Consider the following 19,662-nt stretch of genomic DNA (forward strand, 5'->3'; position numbering starts at 1 on the left):
TTTTTTTCAGAAAAAAAGTAACTTCTCAGTAATAATGGGATTGTTTTAATTTGAAATAGATAAATTGATATTATACCGATATTAATAACATTTAGGCTGTTTTACATCAAAGAAACAATAGAAAAGTCATATTTAAGCAGCTTAATGTGCAAATTGTACATTACACGAGTACAATAACTGCAAGCGTCAGCTTTCTAAGAAACGTTACACCCAGCATGCTGGTTTATAATGATACACTGTATTCCTGAAGCCCAATTTGTTGGGAATGATTTCTCCTCCACCAAATCTATATCTTTAGAACTAAAAAATACAGCATCTTGACAAAGAAACATTACTCCTTTCATGTACAACATTTCTATTTCCCAAATAACACTCCATCTCCCATGGCACCCCCTGTCATCACGAGTATGAAGCTTTAATAAGATATGAAACAAGGAATTCATCTGTTCGCTTGTTCACTTTGGTAATCATTTTTCATAGATCTTAATCAGAGAGAAATATCATCTTTCAGTGCTATTAAAATTTAAATAAATGACTCTATATCCTTAGTTACTGTGAAAGTAACATTTTTCATGTGGTTTATTATATTCAAGTTCCATAAATCTTCTACTTTACAAGTAGGACATCTATCTACCAATTACAGCAAATTAAAATGTAAACATTTTCATAAAGTGGTCTCCATAAGTATCAATAAATGTTAGTTAATCAAAGACAACTTGGTAAGTGAATGTTAAGTTTTTGCAGATTAAAGATACCAGCATAGTATGTAAATTGAAACACACTAGACGAAGGAAGAAATCACTAATCAGAATTTAATAAAAATTATGCTTGTAACAGGTTAAAAGTAGTCAGAAAATTTCCTTGGTCTTTAGAGTAAAACTGAAGTAGTGAGACTAAAAGTACCAAGGACAGACTGGTACTGAAATTCAGCCCTAACATTTTAAAGCATACCGGTCCATTCTACTTCTCCCACATCCACTTCCCAAGTTGGGAACTCTATTACAAATATAGCCCTACCTGACAGAAGTAATCCAAATTTACTGTAGTTTAAAAGTAATTCCAAAATACGTGCTAGCCCTCTTTTCTTCTGATTAATAGGCCATACTTTGGGTGCTCTGTTACAAAGACAGAATGATGGAATGATGGGTAGCATAACCAATGCAGGGCATAGGGTTAGGATCAGGAATGAGCGATGAGATAAGAAGTTGTGCAACTTACAGGAAAACCAGGGAAGTAACCAGAGTATTAGCAAATTCAGGACAACTTTGGAGTTGGGGCCTCACTACTATCACCACTCTACCACCATACATATCTAATATCAGTCAAGAGTTTGGAATGTGCACATTGTAGATTCAGAATGAAGGCAGCAAAACCATGACAAGATTGTATTGAAACAAGATATAAAGGAACAAGTGTGAACAAATCAGAATATGTGTTAAACTTAAGAGTCCTCTGATGATAGCATTACATACTGTTGGCATTCTCTCAATAGCCAAGTCATCTGGTCATCAAGTCTCCAAGACAGCAGGTAATCACCTGGAATGGCTTCTAATGATTAGATATGTCTCATGAAAAGTTCATTTGTTTCAAGTGAATTACTGCATACTCAGTTGTTTTGGTCAGGAGAGCATGTGCGCTCCTCTAATTCTCAATCTGCGTTTCTAGAGCTATACCTCGTTTATATCTCCATTTACCAAGCGACTCCTAAGAATAAGACCCAAGAGGGTCGAAGCTTCAAAATTCTATTTAGTCGCTTAGAATGTATATTGCTTACTGAAATTCTATCCTTGGCATGTTTTTTTGTATCTCACAAAAAAAGTATCTATCACTTTGCATCAAGACAGTGGTATGCAGGGACTCCTGTATCTGCTGTGAACCATACAATATGGCCTATGATGAAGATGTAGGACAACCCAAAGCATTGGCCTCCCTTTATACAGTGGCATGTAAAAGTTTGGGCACCCCTTGTCAAAATTTCTGCTATTGTGAACAGTTATGGAAGTTGAAGATGAAATGATCTCTAAAAGGTCTGAAGTTAGAGATGACACATTTTCTTTGTATTTTAGGCAAAAATATATATATATATTGTCATCTATTACATTTTAAAAATTACAAAAAGGAAAATGAGCCAATGTAAAAGTTTGGGCACCCTTGGAGATTTGTGTACTCAGATAACTTTGACCAAGGTTTCAGACCTTAATTAGCCTGTTAGCATTATGGCTTGTTTACTATCATCATTAGGAAAGGACAGATGATTCAAATTTCCCAGCTTTATAAAGACCCAGCCTCCTCTAACCTTGTGCCAAAAAACAGCATCCATGGGTTCTTCTCAGCAGCTGCATAGCACTCTGAAAAGTGAAAATGGTGGAGGCCCACAAAGCAGGAGAAGGCTATAAGAAGATAGCAAAGGTTTTTCAAGTTGCCCTTTTCCTCAGTTCGAAATGTAATTAAGAAATGGCAGTTAACAGGTACAGTGGAGGGTCAAGATAAGGTCTGTAAGACCATGCAAAATTTCAGTGAGAGCTGCTCGTAGGATTGCTAGAGAGTAGTGTTGAGCATTCCGATACTGTAATATCGGGTATCGGCCGATATTCGCGGTATCGGAATTCCGATGCTTAATTCCGATACTTTGACAATATCGGATACCGGAATCGGAAGTTCCCATAATGCCTGTGCTCTGCAGTGTCTCTGAAGGATGACAAGCTGGATGGCAGCGCTCAGCTGAGATCCAGCCTGTCATCAGAATGCCATCCCAGCGTGGGAGAATTCTCCTGATTGTTTAAAAGCCGGCGGGCGGTAAAAAGCCGCCGGCTTTTAAACAATCACACAGCCCCATACTGCTTCCCCGCAGCCTCCCACCCCGATCCTCCGCTCCCCTCGCCACCTCCCATCCCGATCGTAAGCTAGGACCGGGCGGGGAGCGCAGCACCAAGGAGCGAAGGACCCGGGCGGGGAAGCCGGCAATGAAAAGACTTCACCGCCGGCTTTCCCGTTCTGTGCTGCGCTTTCCCGCCGGTTATTTCAAATGAACAGCTGAGGTATCAGGTGATGCCGATCAGCTGTTCATTTGAAGTCGCCGCGGTGCCCTCAGAGGGTTCATGTGAGTTCATGCTTGACTGCATGAACTCACATGAACTTTCCCACGGCCGCACAGGTCAGCCTCACCTCCCAGACCATCAGCCCGTCATGATTAGTGTGTGTGCGGGTGTGTGTGCGGGGTGTGTGTGCGGGGTGTGTGTGCGGGGTGTGTGTGCGATGTGTGCGGGTGTGCGCGGTGTCTGTGCGATGTCTGCGAGTGTGTGCGGGTGTGCGCTGTGTCTGTGCGATGTGTGCGGGTGTGTGCGTGCAGGCAGACATAGGCCGATGTGACACTACTACTCCCATCGGCCTATGTCTGTCCCCCGTCCACTCGTGCCAGCAGGATCAGCTCGATGGGAGCAGTAGTTCCCATCAGCCTGATCCTGCTATATAAATTGCCCTACTGTGTCCCCAATAAATTTTAAATACATGTCATTGGTGGCCAGTGGTTACCTACAATAAATTAGTTCATACATTACCTGTCCCCGCCGATCGCCACCTAAAATAAAGTAAAAAATAAAAAACTACACCTATACTCACCTAGACACCTAATTCCCCGAAGCCATTGATCTCCTGTAATAAAATATAAAATAATAAACCACAACCTTATCCTTACCCCTCCGTAGTAGTCCACGAGTGTCCCACGATGATCTCCAGTTCAGAGCAGCCACATAGAATGTGACCGCTCTGAACCGCTGCCGCCGCTAGAATGACGGGGCCGTAAGGGTTCACCGGAGTTCAGGCAGCGCTGCTCCGGTTAGCTCCTTTACGGCCCTGCTGTATCGTGAGAAATTCCCACGGTACAGCAGTGCCGTAAAGGGGGTCTCCGGAGCTGCGCTGACTGAATGCACTCCGGTGACCTCAGTCAGTGGCTCCCGCTGCCGGGAGCGGACGTGTTCCCGGCAGTGTGAGCTTACAGCAGCCATGCACAGCTGTCACCATCTCCAGATGTGACAGCTGTGCATGGGAGATCAGCGCAGGAACGTGGACAGGTAACTATTATTTTTAGTAAACTAAGAATTAAATAAAATGGTGTGTTTTATTTCAAATAAATTATTTTTTTCTGGGTATAGTGTGTTTTTTCTTTTTAACACTTTGTAGGTTAGTAATGGGGGTGTCTTATAGACGCCCATCATTACTAACCTGGGCTTCATGGCAGCTGGCTCTGACATGAACCCCAGCCCTATTACCCCCTGCCACCGCACCAGGGCAGCGTGGAAGAGTGAGGCTAAGTGCCAGAATTGGCGCATCCTATGGATGCGCCATTTCTGGGGTGGCTGACGGCTGGTGTTTCTAGCCTGGGAGGGGGACATTATTCATGACAGCGTGGGAAAATTCTCCTGCACTCAGCGCTTCAGCGTGAGAATTTTCCCACGCTGTCAGTGACGTGCATGAGGTCAGCTGAGTTCATTGGACATGACCTCACCTCATGTATGTCACTGACAGCGTGGGAGAAGTCTCACGCTGAAGCGCTGAGTGCAGGAGAATTTTCCCACGCTGTCAGTGACGTGCATGAGGTGAGCTGAGTTCATTGAACATGACCTCGGCTCATCTTTATGCCGTCACAGCCAGACACTGAGGAGCGCAAGCATGCCTGCGCTTCTCAGTGTCTGCGGGATGACAGGCTGGATGGCAGCGTTCTGCTGCGGTCCAGCCTGTCATCTCGATGTAGCAGAGCTGAAGCTGTTGTGGGAACCATGGAAAGGTAAGGATGATGTTGGTTTATTATTTTATTTTTATTACAGGAGATCGTTGGCTTCAGCTGGAATGGGCGTGACTGTAAGTATGGTTTAATTTAGAACAATAAAGAATTGTGTCTTTATTTCAATTAAAGGACTTTTTTTCTGGGTGTTTGTGTTTTTTTTAAATACTTTACTAGAAATTCATGGCGGTCATGTCTAATATTGGCGTGACCCCATGAATTTCGGGCTTAGGGCCAGCTGATAATGCCAAGCTGGCCTTAACCCCTTTATTACCCAGTGAGCCACCACACCAGGGCCCTGGATGAGTTGGGTACAGCGCCAGAAGATGGCGCTTCTATGAACGCGCCATTTTCCGGGGCGGTTGTGGACTGCAATTTGCAGCGGGTGGGGCCCAGAAAGCTTGGGCCTCCCTGCGCTGCGGATTCCAGCCCCCAGCTGCCTAGTTGTACCTGGCTGGACACAAAAATAGGGCGAAGCCCCACGTATTTTTTTTTTTAATTATTTCATGAAATTCATGGAATAATTAAGAAAAAAAGGGCTTCCCTATATTGTTGTGTCCGGCTAGGTACAAATAGCCAGCTGGTGGTTGGGGGCAGCCCGTTCCTGCCTGCTGTACCTGCCTGGACACAAATATAGGGCGAAGCCCCACATAAATTTTTTTTAATTATTTCATGAATTTCCTGAAATGATTTAAAAAAAATTGACGTGGGGCTTCGCACTATATTTGTGTCCAGTCAGGTGCAGCAGGCAGGAACGGGCTGCCCCCAACCACCAGCTGCCTATTTGTACCTGGCCGGACACAACAATATAGGGAAGCCCTTTTTTAAAAAAATTATTTCATGAAATAATTAAAAAAAAATTGACGTGGGGCTTCGCACTATATTTGTGTCCAGCCAGGTACAGCAGGCAGGAATGGGCTGCCCCCAACCACCAGCTGCCTATTTGTACCTGGTTGGACACAACAATATAGGGAAGCCCTTTTTTTCTTAATTATTCCATGAATTTCATGAAATAATTAAAAAAAAAAATGCGTGGGGCTTCGCCCTATTTTTGTGCCCAGCCAGGTACAACTAGGCAGCTGGGGGCTGGAATCCGCAGCGCAGGGAGGCCCAAGCTTTCTGGGCCACCTCCGCTGCAAATTGCAGTCCGCAGCCGCCCCAGAAAATGGCGCGTTCATAGAAGCGCCATCTTCTGGCGCTCTACCCAACTCATCCAGGGCCCTGGTGTGGTGGTTCACTGGGTAATAAAGGGATTAAGGCCAGCTTGGCATTATCAGCTGGCCCTAAGCCCGAAATTCATGGGGTCACGCAAATATTAGACATGACCACCATGAATTTCTAGTAAAGTATTTAAAAAAACACAACACCCAGAATAAAGTCCTTTAATTGAAATAAACACACAATTCTTTATTGTTCTAAATTAAACCATACTTACCATCACGCCCATTCCAGCTGAAGCCAACGATCTCCTGCAATAAAAGAAAAATAATAAAGCAACATCATCCTTACCTTTCCATGGTTCCCACGACAGCTTCAGCTCTGCTACATCGAGATGACAGGCTGGACCGCAGCAGAACGCTGCCATTCAGCCTGTCATCCCGAAGACACTGAGAAGCGCAGGCATGCTTGCGCTCCTCAGTGTCTGGCTGTGACGGCATAAAGATGAGCCGAGGTCATGTCCAATGAACTCAGCTCACCTCATGCACGTCACTGACAGCGTGGGAAAATTCTCCTGCACTCAGCACTTCAGCGTGAGAATTTTCCCACGCTGTCAGTGACGTGCATGAGGTGAGCTGAGTTCATTGGACATGAGCTCACCTCATGCACGTCACTGACAGCGTGGGAAAATTCTCCTGCACTCAGCGCTTCAGCGTGAGAATTTTCCCACGCTGTCAGTGACGTGCATGAGGTGAGCTGAGTTCATTGGACATGAACTCGGCTCATCTGGATGACGTCACAGAGAGACACTGAGGAGCGCAAGCACGCCTGCGCTTTTCAGTGTCTGCGGGATGACAGGCTGGATGGCAGCGTTCTGCTGCGGTCCAGCCTGTCATCTCGATGTAGCAGAGCTGAAGCTGTCGTGGGAACCATGGAAAGGTAAGGATGAGGTTGCTTTATTATTTTTCTTTTATTGCAGGAGATCGTTGGCTTCAGCTGGAATGGGCGTGCCAGTAAGTATGGTTTAATTTAGAACAATAAAGAATTGTGTGTTTATTTCAATTAAAGGACTTTATTCTGGGTGTTTGTGTTTTTCTTTAACTTTGACTATGGGGTTAGTAATGGGGGTGTCTTATAGACGCCTCTCCATTACTAACCTGGGCTTGATGTCAGCTGGCATTATAAGCTGACATCAACCCCAGCCCTATTACCCCCTGCCACCGCACCAGGGCAGCGTGGAAGAGCGAGGCTAAGTGCCAGAATTGGCGCATCCTATGGATGCGCCATTTCTGGGGCGGCTGACGGCTGGTGTTTCTAGCCTGGGAGGGGGCCAATATTCATGGCACCCTTCCTGGGCTATTAAAATCAGCCCCCAGCTGTCTGCCTAGCCTTTGCTAGCTATTAAATTAGGGGGGACCCCACGTTATTTTTTTGGGGGGGTTCCCCCATTTTAATAGCTAGTAAAGGCTAGGTATTCAGCTGGGGGCTGATATTAGTAGCCTGGGAAGCTCCGTGGGTATTACCCCCTTCCCAGGCTTCAAACATCTGCCCCAGCCGTCTGCTTAACCTCCGCTAGAGCCTAAAATTACGGGGAACCCCACGCCAATTTTTTTTTAAATAAATCCTTTATTTTAACACTAAATGACAAGTACAGTAATCAACACTGTCACTGTGCTTCTTATATGTGTGACTGACATGTTTCTATCTATCTAATCTATGTGTGATTCTCTATTCTTTCTATTCTAAATTGTCGGGTACAGATGCTGAATTGCCGGCCGGCTTTTTTAAAGAGACCGTGCATGAAAACACTATTATTTTTTTAAATAAATCCTTTACACTAAATGACAAGTACAGTAATCAACACTGTCACTGTACTTCATATATATGTGACTGACATGTTTCTATCTATCTAATCTATGTGTGATTCTCTAATCTTTCTATTCTAAATTGTCGGGTACAGATGCTGAATTGCCGGCCGGCTTTCTTAAAGAGACGGTGCACGAAAACACTAATATTTTTTAAAATAAATCCTTTACACTAAATGACAAGTACAGTAAGCAACACTGTCACAGTACTTCATATATATGTGACTGACATGTTTCTATCTATCTAATCTATGTGTGAAGCTCTATTCTTTCTGTTGTAAATTGTCGGGTACTGGTGTATGCCGCTGATGAATTGCCGGCTTTTCATGTCATTCTACATTATTCTTAGTTGTTTTACTTCATGTAGAATTAACCTACAAGGAAAGAAAGGGTTTATTTTCATTCTGATATTTGTGTCCCATTGACTTGCATTGGTTTCCGGTATCGGAATCGGCGATATCCGATACTTTTTGGGTATCGGCCCGATCCAATCTGATACGATATTTCCTGATATCGGAAGGTATCGCTCAACACTACTAGAGAGGCAAATCGGAACCCCCGCTTGACAGTAAAAGACATTTAGAACGATTTAGCAGACTCTGGAGTTGTGGTACATTGTTCTACTTTTCAAAGACACCTGCACAAATATGGCTTTCATGGAAGAATCATCAGACGAAAACCTCTCACCATAAAATTCAGCGTCCGAAGCATGCAAAAGAACATATAAACAAACCTGATGCATTTTGGAAACAAGTCCAGTGGACCGATGAGGTTAAAATAGAACTCTTTGGCCACAATAATCAAAGGTATGTATGGAGAAAAAATGGCACAGATTATCAGGAAAATAACATCTCACCAACCATTTAGCATGGGGGTGGCTCAATCATGCGTTGGGGTTGTTTTGCAGCCAATGGCAAGGGGAACATTTCACGGGTAGAGGGAAGAATGGATTCAATGAAATTTCAACACATTCTTGATGCAAACATAACACCATCTGTAAAAAATGCTGAAGTTGAAAAGAGGATGGCTTCTACAAATTGAAAATGATCCTAAACACACGTCAAAATCAACAATAGACTACCTCAAAAGGCGCAAGCTGAAGGTTTTATAATGGCCCTCCCAGTCTTCTGATCTGAACATCTTTAAAAATCTCTGGCTAGACCTCAATATAGCAGTGCATGCAAGACGACCCAGGAGGGAGAGTAGGAGAGTAGTGGTTATGCTCACCTGGTGGAGTTGTGACAGGCACAACTCCTATGTAGGCATGAAGAAAAACATCTGAAGCTGCCCCCCTGTGGCTCGTGGATAAATCCTCCAGAATAAATATTTGATCCAGTTGGATGAACATGTAGGTGAGCTGCGTTGCAGGAGTAAATCAATTCTTCAGAAATAATGATGAGAATACGTTTTTTTATTCACAAATAACAATTTATAAGTGTATGTGTCCTGAGGATGCAGATACCATTAAAATTCATATAGACTGATGCTGCTTATTGCTGGTACCCGCTTATTTGGTATTTGTCAGATAGACATTCCTAGAAAGAAGTTAACCATGTTTAAAATTTCATCTGATAGTTGCTAGTTTAATAACAATCTTTTCTGGGAATAAAACATTACCATAAACATTCACAGAGAGAACATCGACCAGCTTATCTATTTCTGAACTGTCCATAGACTATAAATGTCCACACTTCGCTTTGCAATGATGTTCTAAAATGTCGCTGCATAGTAAGTAGCTTTCAAGAGATTGTGCAGCTGTGAGGGGAGGGAGCTGGCTGTCAGACACAGACAGACTCCCGACATAGAAGTTAAACATGGTTCATTACCATATTTACCTTCTCCATTACTGTGTACGTGATTCTGAACTAGAATTGTATATACAGATTAGAAAGTACTGACAGTACTTTCTTCTCCAGACTCAATGATAATGTGATCACTGGATGTAGGGAGGGAGATGGAGTTGCTGGGTCCTAAAAAGATCCAGTCCGCTTTGCTATGCAGCCTGGAAGCTGAATTTCTCCTGTAATTTGAGTTAATATACCAGTCCCAGTTACAGGGCAAATTAGCAATAAAAATAATGTATTAATATTGTTGAAATGACCTACAAAGGTTTTTTATGACCTTATGGACAGCTCAGTGTCAGTGTGTAAAATAAATAAAAAATAAATGAATAAAAAATGATGTGAAAAGATAAACCAAACTAAACTAAAAAAAATGAAAACAAAAAAGATAAAAAAATGTGTCCAATGTACAAAAATAATATCCATGGAAGGGTAACACAATTTGTTTTTAGTGGTCCTTTGTGGTAATAAAAAAAAAAAAAAAAGAATGTGAGAAGTAGAAAATGTCCTTTTTTTCTTACATTTCCCTGCTATAAACAAAAGAAAGTAAATTATTTGAATATCAGAAAAAAATATTTTAAAACCGTTAAAATCGCATGTACGATAGAACCCATAAATGTGCCTCGTAAGAAATGGGGGAAAATAGTTAAACAGCAATAGGAATTAAACTATGTATGGCTGCATCTCTGTAATGGTCTTTCATCGAATGAGCATTCGTTTACTGGTTATTTGACCACCAACCATCAACTTACTTAAAAGTTCTTCACTGATCTATTTCATAATACTTCTGGGAGGGAGGAAAAAAATAATTGATTTTATGTCAGTTTAAGTCTTTCAGTGATTTCTATATTGGTTGCCTAAAAGTGATTGTATCCTGTAACAAGCTCAAAAAGTCTACTTGCCAAATTTTCACATGTAACATTCAGCACAAATTGTAGACTGCCCTAATTGTTTTATCAATTCCTACTAATATTGCCGGTATTGGCTTGTTTTTGTTATTTAGATTAGATATGGAGTACAAAATTATTGAGTCCGTTGTGTAACCATAGGAATAATTACAACTTCAATTGATTACATAATACCAATGAATTTAAGATAATTTATTGAATATGGTTAAAAAATGAAGATAAAAATACAAAAAGAAAAGGGTCCAACAAGTGGAAAGGCATACAAACAAGGGGTACTGGTGTAACAACATTAAATATATGGTGGTCTAACTAACCCAAAAGTATCTAGTCAGTATACGGTAACAGGGTGGGTTATCAAACCAATCCACTCAACTACTCACAGGATGAAAAGTGCTACCTAAATATACTCAAAATAAATCATTGAAAATTCATATAAAGTGACAGTGCACATATAATAACAAAACAGACAATCAGTAAAAAGTAAATATAATACCTCACATTAATAAAAAATAAAGTGACAATGCAAAATAATACATCAGTGCATAGGTACAGAAATACTGATCAAAACACTAGTGCTTGATAAATGATAAATACATAAATAGTTCAGCATACAAACATGATAAATGCATGCCGACATAGACAGATTTCAAAAGAGGCAGTCACAAGTTACCAAGTAAAATCTCAAAATTAGAACTAAAACAGAGCAGTATAAAGGCAGCAAAGGATAGAGGTAAATAGAAAAATACCTGTTAGTGAGCAGTGTGTATCCCAAGTAGAGAGCTTCCCAACGTGCGTTTTGCCACTGCGGCCTTTGACGAGGGATGGTGAGTAAACTGGCAGACTAGCCTTATACATGCCACTAGTGAATCAAATGTGTCACCGGGACGAGAACGCTGTAATAAGCTGGGAGTCGTCATGCATGACTTCTGGCACCACCCCCGCACCAAGTGACGCTCGCCAATAGGAGCTCAAACACGTGGGCGGAAGTGATGTCGGTATGCGCACCACTGTGGAATAAACTGGGCTGAAGTGGCCACAAGCAGCGCTCCACAGTGGAACGCATAGTAGGGGCAGATAGAAGCACGGCGGCAGGACGGAGGGGACATGAATCGGCGTACCACACTGGAATACATCAACCGCAACAAGCCATCAATCAGTGCTCAAACTGTAAACCAAGTTTGAGGATAATAAAAGCCAGAGTGTTGAACATAGAAGAAGACATGCGAGACTCAGTATATACCAATAATAAAGAATAGAACCCCAAACCAACTAAAAAAATAAACATTCCACCCAGCAGAAAGAGTAAATGTAATACCGAAATGAAAAGAATAAGATGTGTACCATAAAAAAATATGTACAATTAAAAAAAGGTATAAGGAAAGAACAAGATTGTATAAATGAAAAAAAAAGGTAAACCAAAATGACAACACAGCATATAGGTAAGCATGTACAGAAAATGAAAAATATGAATTAACTGTCAACAGACAATTCATTATGAGAAAAATTGGAACACAGAGAACAACCTCATAAACATTCAATCAAAGGTGAAAAAAGTCCCATATACAAATGAAAAAATGTATGATGATGTATAAGACTGCAGAAGACTCCCAGGTATATTTCATCAGTGTTTGGAGTGTAAAACCTTATAATCAAATGAAGAAACTCGTCGGCGAAAGAGAAAATCAGAAACAAACAAAAACATTAAACTATCAATAAAAACAACATTTAAAATCTCAACAGAAAGCGACCAGGACAACATGAAAAATTATTCTGCATTAGAGAAACGGGATAAAACTCACTGTCTCATTCAGACCTTTAGGTGTCAATGTATCAAGTACAGAAATCCATCTAACCTCCCTTTGAGCTAACTTTCTTGCAACCACCACACCTAGTGTCAATATAGACTCTATCGATCCCCCTTACCTTCAGTTTAGAACTGTCACAGTCATGATGATCCTTGAAGTGATGAGGTAATGTTTTTAGTTCAGCTGAGTTAGTGCTTTCCTTGGCTGCCTGGATGTGTAAATCACGCTCCCTAATTCGTCTGCGAAATTCCCACGAAGTTAAACCAATATAATGTTTGTTACAAGGGCAACTCGCCATATAAATTATACCAACTGTTTTGCAAGTGATCTCATGGGTGATCCTATAGTTTGTTGAATTGGATGAGTTTGTGAAGGAATCAGTTTTTATTATGTTTGGACACACAACACATGATCCACAAGGTCTACATCCCCATTTGGGTTTACTGGTATCAAAAATTGTCCTCTGATCTTGTTTACGCACACAACTTTTAACCAGTAAATCTTTCAGATTTTGTGACCATTTGTATGTAATAGACAGATGGTTAGTGACATATTTCAAAAGAGCAGGGTCAATAGCAACCATGTTCCAATATTTCTTGAGACTAGACCAAATTTCATTTTGTCTCTGATTAAAAATAGATATAAATCTCACAGTATCCTTATCCTGCTTTAGTTTGACTTGATAAAGTAAATCGTTCCTCTTTGAAAGTCTAGCGCGTCGATACCCCCGTTGGATGGTCTTATCTGAAAAGCCACGCTCCAGAAACCTTTGTTTCAAGTTAAAGGATTGTTTTTCAACATTTTTGTTGCTGTAGCAAATTCTTCGCATCCTCAAAAACTGACCAATAGTGATACTATCAACCAGTTTTTTAGGGTAGGATGACTCCGCATGCAGTAGTGTATTAGCGGCAGTTGATTTTCTGTGTACATCAGTTTTAATGGCACCTGATTTATCAATTTCCAATCGAACATCTAGGAAATCAATATCTCTACGTCCCATTTTGTAGGTAAGTCTAACATTAAGATCGTTTGTTTGCATAAATGCTTCCATAAATAGATGTAATTCGTCAGTAGATCCCTGCCACAGGAAAAGGATGTCGTCTATGTAACGATTCCATGTTAAAACTTTATCGACATGGGGTAAAGACTCAGATGAAAAGATATCCCTCTCCCACAGCCCCAGGAACAAGTTGGCATATGAGGGTGTGCAAAACGCCCCCATAGCTGAGCCTCAGAGTTGCAGGAAGAGGGATCCGTCAAAAAGAAAAAAGTTGTGGATGAGAGCAAATTCTAAGAGATCCTGGAAAAAGTTAACAAAGGTCATGTCAAGATTTGACATTGTAAGAAAAAACCTTGTGGCTTTTAATCCATCACTGTGATTAATCGAAGTGTAGAGAGACTCCACATCACAAACGACCAATACTGTGTTGTCCTCCACTATCAAGCCATCCCTGCATGTTTGGTGATCTTTAGAGAGCCAATGAACATGCAGGGATTGCCTGCCACACATTGTAATGCCGTAGCCATGTTGGTTGTGGCATTACAGTGATTGGCTGGCCGCACAGCATCATCAGGTGTACATAAGACCGGGCGCCGCCATGCTCGTAACAGTCTACCCCGGAATCACACAGAGTAGAATCATAGAATCATAGAATGGTAGAGTTGGAAGGGACCTCCTGGGTCATCTGGTCCAACCCCCTGCTCAAAGCAGGATTCACTAGATCATCTCAGACAGATGTCTGTCCAGCCTCTGTTTGAAGACGTCCATTGAAGGGGAACTCACCACCTCTCGTGGCAGCCTGTTCCACTCATTAATCACCCTAACTGTCAAAAAGTTTTTTCTAATATCTAATCTGTGTCTCCTCCCATTTAGTTTCATCCCATTGCTTCTAGTCTTTCCTTGTGCAAATGAGAATAAAGATGATCCTTCTACAATGTGACAGCCCTTGACATATTTGTAGACAGCTATTAAATCTCCTCTCAGTCTTCTTTTTTGCAAGCTAAACATTCCCAAATCCTGCAACCGTTCCTCATAGGACATGGTTTGCAGACCAGTCACCATTCTGGTCGCTCTTCTCTGAACTTGCTCCAGTTTGTCTATGTCTTTTTTAAAATGTGGTGCCCAAAACTGTACACAGTATTCCAGATGAGGTCTGACCAAAGAGGAGTAAAGACCGATAATGACTTCACTTGATCTAGACTGTATGCTTCTGTTAATACATCCCAGAATTGTATTTGCCTTTTTTGCTGCTGCATCACACTGTTGACTCATGTTCAGTCTATGATCTATTAGTATACCTAAGTCTTTTTCACATGTACTGTTGCTTAGCTCTATTCCTCCCATTCTGTATATGCTTTTTTCATTTTTATTGCCCAGATGTAGTACTTTGCATTTTTCCCTGTTAAAAACCATTCTGTTGGTTGCTGCCCACTGCTCCAGTTTATTTAGGTCTTTTTGAATCCTCTCTCTCTCTTCTCTAGTATTAGCTATCCCTCCTAGCTTTGTGTCATCAGCAAATTTAATCAGTTTACCCTCAATTCCTTCATCTAAATCATTGATAAAGATGTTGAACAATACAGGTCCCAGGACGGAGCCCTGTGGTACCCCACTTGAGACATTCATCCAGCTGGATGTGAAGCCATTTACAACCACCCTTTGAGTCCGATCACTAAGCCAGTTATGAATCCACCTAACAGTTGCCTGGTCCATTGCATACTTGGTCATTTTTTCAATAAGGATGGTGTGAGATACTTTGTCAAATGCTTTGCTGAAGTCAAGATATACTATATCTACAGCATTTCCCTGATCCACCCAGTCAGTGATTCTGTCATAGAAGGAAATTAAGTTAGTCTGACATGACTTGTTAGTTACAAACCCATGCTGACTCTGGTTAATCACTTCATTCTTATCCATGTACTTACATACATGTTGTTTAATAATTTGTTCAAAGATCTTTCCTGGTATAGAAGTCAGACTCACCGGCCTATAGTTCCCTGGGTCCACCTTCTTCCCCTTTTTGAAGATAGGAACAACATTTGCTCTTCTCCAGTCTTCTGGGACTTCTCCTGTTCTCCAAGAATTTTCAAAGATTATGGAGAGTGGTTCTAAAATTTCTTCTACGATCTCCTTCAGTACTCTGGGGTGTAATTCATCTGGACCTGGAGACTTGAACTCATTTATGTTAGCTAAAAATTCCCTCACAATCTTTCTGTTTACAGATAACTTGGATTCCTCTATTCCTTTAAAAGGACAGTGAAGATCAGTTGATGTTACATTTTGTTTCTGAGAGAAAACAGATGCAAAATAGGAATTAAAAAGTTCGGCCTTCTCAACATCCTCTCTTACCATTTCTCCATTTTCATCCTGTAAAAATCCTATAGCATCTTTGACTTTTCTTTTACTTTTGACATACCCCCAAAATCCTTTTTTATTGCTTTTGATATCTCTTGCAAGCCTTAATTCATTGTCAGCTTTAGCTAACCTGATACGTGCCCTGCAGGATCTGCAGACTGCATTATAATCTTCTTTAGATATGCCTCCCTCTTTCCATTTAATAAACATTTCTTTCTTTCTTTTTAGCATGTGTTTAAGTTCTGTGTTCATCCATCCTGGTTTCCTTAAATGCTTCCCATTCTTCCTACTTTTCGGGATTGTTAACGATTGTGCTTTGAGAATCTCATTTTTAAAAATTTCCCATCCTTCCTGGACATTTTTGTCCTTAAGGACATCCAGCCATTGGATCCCTCCTATTCTCTTTCTGAGTCTCTTAAAATCTGCCTTTCTAAAATCTAACCTTGAAGTTTGAGTCTTCACATGTCTTCCTCCTCTAGTTATCCAAAATTCTATAATAGCATGATCGCTGCCTCCTAGGGTCCCAGCCACCTTTACCTCCTCAACCATTTCCTCCCTGTTTATAAGGATTAGATCCAAAGTAGCAGATCCCCTTGTTTTCTCCCCTACCTTTTGGAAGATAAAGTTGTCAGCAAGAGAGGATAAGAATTTGCTTGACCTGTTAGTTTTACTTGAGAGAGATTCCCAACAAATGTCTGGATAGTTGAAATCTCCCATGACCACTACGTCATATTTTTTGGAGAACTTGGTCATTTGATACATAAAGAGTTCATCCATATCTTCAGCTTGCCCAGGTGGCCTGTAGTAAATGCCTACAATGGTGTCCTTTCCGTTGTTCTCTCCTTGTATTCTTACCCAAACAGTTTCCACAGAACTCCCAGTCTCTGAAGCTTCAATCTCTGTGCAGATATACGCTTTTCTAACATACAATGCAACACCTCCTCCTCGTTTATCAAGTCTGTTTCTTGCAAATAAGTTGTATCCTTTTAGCCTTTTATTCCAATCATGTGTATCGTCCCACCAAGTTTCAGTGATTCCAATGACATCATATTCCTTTTCCTGCATTAGTAGTTCCAATTCTCCTTGTTTGTTGCCCATGCTTTGTGCATTTGTATAAAAACATTTTAGTTTGTGATTGGTTTCTCTTCCTCCCATATTTTTATTATTTAGATTTTTTTGTCTTTGTTCTTCTTTTCCACTTCCAGTAGCAGAGATCTCAATAGTATTTGTCAGCTGTATGGCTTTTTCTGGCCTTTTGCTTCCCTTCCCACATTGTTCTAGTTTAAAGCTCTTCTGATGAGTGTAGCAAGGCGACTTCCAAATACATGTTTTCCAGTCTTCGTAAGGTGCACCCCATCTCTAGCAAGTAGTCCATCGTATAGGTAATTCATTCCGTGATCCAGAAATCCAAATCCTTGTTGACGGCACCATCGACGTAGCCAGTTGTTCACCTGTAGAATCTTATTCCACCTCATTGTTCCATGGCCATCCACTGGGAGGATGGATGAGAAGACCACCTGCGCTCCCAATTCTTTCACTTTCTTGCCTAAGTCTTCAAAGTCACTGCAGATGGTTTCCAGGTCCTTTCTTGCGGTGTCATTTGTCCCCACATGTATTAGCAGGAATGGGTAGTGATCTGTAGGTCTGAAGAGTCTTGATATCCTGTCAGACACATCTTTAATTTTTGCTCCTGGAAGACAGCACATTTCTCTTGAGGTTATGTCTGGTCTGCAGATAGCGGCCTCTGTTCCTCTTAACAGGGAATCCCCCATGACCACCACTCTCCGTTTTTTCTTCACAGCATTCTTCTTTCTCCATCCAGGAGGATTTTGAGGGCTTACAAGGTTATTCATTGCTGGCAAAGTCTTATTTTGCTGTATTTCTTCATGGTTCTCCTGCGTGAGAGCCTGGTACTGGTTGCTGAGCAGTATGGGTGCTGACTGCCTCTCGATCCTCCTGCTTCTGTGGGTCACATGCTTCCATTCCTCTGTTTCCTCAGGTGCAGTTCGAATTTCTTCTCTTTCTGAATCATGAAGAGATAATTCTGCTCTGTCTAAGAACTCTTCACCTTCCTTAATGATTTTCAAGGTAGTTAACCTCTCTTCTAGATTTCGCAACTTTTCCTCCAACAGGGACACAAGCTTGCATTTCTGGCATGTGAAGTTTGGCTTTTCCACTGGCAAGTCTGTGAACATGTAGCAGGATATGCAGCTCACCAAATGGCTCCTGGACTCTTCCATGTTCTTACTGTTAATGTTCTGAAAACAGTGAAAAAAGCTTAAAAAAAAAGCTTCAAAATGCGCGCGCCGGTAGGCGCGCGGTTTACCGATGTCCTCTTTTCAGCTCCAACAGCCAAAATCCAGTGTTCTTTGAGCTCGCGGAGACTCTTCACTTACCCCAAAATGCAGTGGGAATATGCAAATTATCTCCTCAGGACTCCTCCCCTGGTTTACCGATGTCCTCTTTTCAGCTCCAACAGCCAAAATCCAGTGTTCTTTGAGCTCGCGGAGACTCTTCACTTACCCCAAAATGCAGTGGGAATATGCAAATTATCTCCTCAGGACTCCTCCCCTGGTTTACCGATGTCCTCTTTTCAGCTCCAACAGCCAAAATCCAGTGTTCTTTGAGCTCGCGGAGACTCTTCACTTACCCCAAAATGCAGTGGGAATATGCAAATTATCTCCTCAGGACTCCTCCCCTGGTTTACCGATGTCCTCTTTTCAGCTCCAACAGCCAAAATCCAGTGTTCTTTGAGCTCGCGGAGACTCTTCACTTACCCCAAAATGCAGTGGGAATATGCAAATTATCTCCTCAGGACTCCTCCCCTGGTTTACCGATGTCCTCTTTTCAGCTCCAACAGCCAAAATCCAGTGTTCTTTGAGCTCGCGGAGACTCTTCACTTACCCCAAAATGCAGTGGGAATATGCAAATTATCTCCTCAGGACTCCTCCCCTGGTTTACCGATGTCCTCTTTTCAGCTCCAACAGCCAAAATCCAGTGTTCTTTGAGCTCGCGGAGACTCTTCACTTACCCCAAAATGCAGTGGGAATATGCAAATTATCTCCTCAGGACTCCTCCCCTGGTTTACCGATGTCCTCTTTTCAGCTCCAACAGCCAAAATCCAGTGTTCTTTGAGCTCGCGGAGACTCTTCACTTACCCCAAAATGCAGTGGGAATATGCAAATTATCTCCTCAGGACTCCTCCCCTGGTTTACCGATGTCCTCTTTTCAGCTCCAACAGCCAAAATCCAGTGTTCTTTGAGCTCGCGGAGACTCTTCACTTACCCCAAAATGCAGTGGGAATATGCAAATTATCTCCTCAGGACTCCTCCCCTGGTTTACCGATGTCCTCTTTTCAGCTCCAACAGCCAAAATCCAGTGTTCTTTGAGCTCGCGGAGACTCTTCACTTACCCCAAAATGCAGTGGGAATATGCAAATTATCTCCTCAGGACTCCTCCCCTGGTTTACCGATGTCCTCTTTTCAGCTCCAACAGCCAAAATCCAGTGTTCTTTGAGCTCGCGGAGACTCTTCACTTACCCCAAAATGCAGTGGGAATATGCAAATTATCTCCTCAGGACTCCTCCCCTGGTTTACCGATGTCCTCTTTTCAGCTCCAACAGCCAAAATCCAGTGTTCTTTGAGCTCGCGGAGACTCTTCACTTACCCCAAAATGCAGTGGGAATATGCAAATTATCTCCTCAGGACTCCTCCCCTGGTTTACCGATGTCCTCTTTTCAGCTCCAACAGCCAAAATCCAGTGTTCTTTGAGCTCGCGGAGACTCTTCACTTACCCCAAAATGCAGTGGGAATATGCAAATTATCTCCTCAGGACTCCTCCCCTGGTTTACCGATGTCCTCTTTTCAGCTCCAACAGCCAAAATCCAGTGTTCTTTGAGCTCGCGGAGACTCTTCACTTACCCCAAAATGCAGTGGGAATATGCAAATTATCTC

Source organism: Phyllobates terribilis, unplaced genomic scaffold (genome assembly GCF_046119375.1).
Source record: "Phyllobates terribilis strain yellow unplaced genomic scaffold, ASM4611937v1 Scaffold_4__5_contigs__length_816908805, whole genome shotgun sequence".
NCBI lineage: Eukaryota > Metazoa > Chordata > Amphibia > Anura > Dendrobatidae > Phyllobates > Phyllobates terribilis.